This window comes from Brienomyrus brachyistius, unplaced genomic scaffold (genome assembly GCF_023856365.1).
Source record: "Brienomyrus brachyistius isolate T26 unplaced genomic scaffold, BBRACH_0.4 scaffold619, whole genome shotgun sequence".
NCBI classification, from domain to species: domain Eukaryota; kingdom Metazoa; phylum Chordata; class Actinopteri; order Osteoglossiformes; family Mormyridae; genus Brienomyrus; species Brienomyrus brachyistius.
The window spans coordinates 39,872-41,378 of NW_026042894.1; positions in this window are offsets into that span (position 1 = coordinate 39,872).

Here is a 1,507-nt window from a genome sequence, read left to right on the forward strand (position 1 = left end):
GGATGGATGGATGGATGGACAGATCAATAAAAGTACAGAACATCCATTTTACAAAGAACCATCAACACTAAATGTATGCACTGGTCATGCTCCTGGAAATTAAACTTTTCTGAAAGCAGCATGTTCATAAATTAGCTGCTGTTATACCTTGGGGGAACAAATGCAGATGAAATTGTAAAACAACCTGCAGTGGCAAAACAGTTCTGGCTGCCTGTGCTGCCCTGCCTGCCCGCCCTCCTGCCCATTACGTCCTGCCTGTGCCACCCTCCTGCCTGCCCTCCTGCCTGTTTACGTCTTTCCTGTGTGCCCCTGCTGCCAGTTATTCTGTATTTACATCGGACTAAACTAATTGAACCATATAAACCATATAAATCAGGACTTTGTTAACCTGACTTCTGCCCTGTGGAGGATGGGCTCCCCCTTTCACTCTGGTTCCTCCAAAGGTTTCTTACTATGACTGAGTTTATCCTTGCCATGTCGCTTTCTAATTTTTCAGGCTAGATCTTGCTCACTGGGACAATTGGGCAGGGACAAAGTAAAGTGCTTGAGACAATGTAAGGCTATGAAAATGTACTATACAAAATAAAGTGAATTGACTTGAGTAATGTGGCACAAAGCAACCCTTCTTTGCCACAGGAAATGTCTGGTGCAATTTCTTTTTTAATTGTACATGTCAATTGCATAATACCCTAAACTATTCATTATTATTTCTATTATTATCATCATCATCAGTATTTCATTAGTATTCCATGGTATTTAGATTTTTCAGGAATCAGTGTGTGTACTGTATACTTTTTAATTTATTTGCACTATGTGTAGTGTCTCTGCAGCTGTATATACTTGCTGCATTATGCACAAGAACTTCCCTCAGGCATCAGTATAGTTAATCAAATGTAATATTTCTTGCTTGTTTATTAAGTTGTTTTAGGTATTTTGTGTGTTCCACTTAATTTAGTGTAATTAGTCCTAGTTGACTCAGGTTTAGTTAGATTTTTCCTTCTGTTGTTCCTCTGCATCATGCTACTGTCATAAAATTTCAATGTCTTACCTAACTTAAGAGTTTTGTGCATTGTGTTTTGGAGAGAAAGAAATCATTACTTTTTTTCTTTAGATTCATCCACTGATTCTATCACCTATGACACATTCCCCCTGAATATTTGTTTGTTTATTTATGTATTTGCTTGGGGGATGGAATTAACAAACAGAAATAACTGAATGAATCAGGGTAGTGAAAAACATTTATAAACTTATCATTTTGGTATTGGTACGATCCTGTTCTGGTTAGTTAGCCGAGGGAGTAAATCATCCGGAGTTTCATCTCTCAATCTCCTCCTACACCCACTCAGCATCACAGTATGGACTCCCCAATGCAACTGATCTGCACGTATTTGTACTCTGGGAGGAAATTGAAGCCCCCATAGGAAAAACTCAAAGCCTACAGACATATGCACAAAACCAGGGGACATGCTCAGTTCTGCAGGCCTGGAAGTGTGAGAGAAGGCTATTT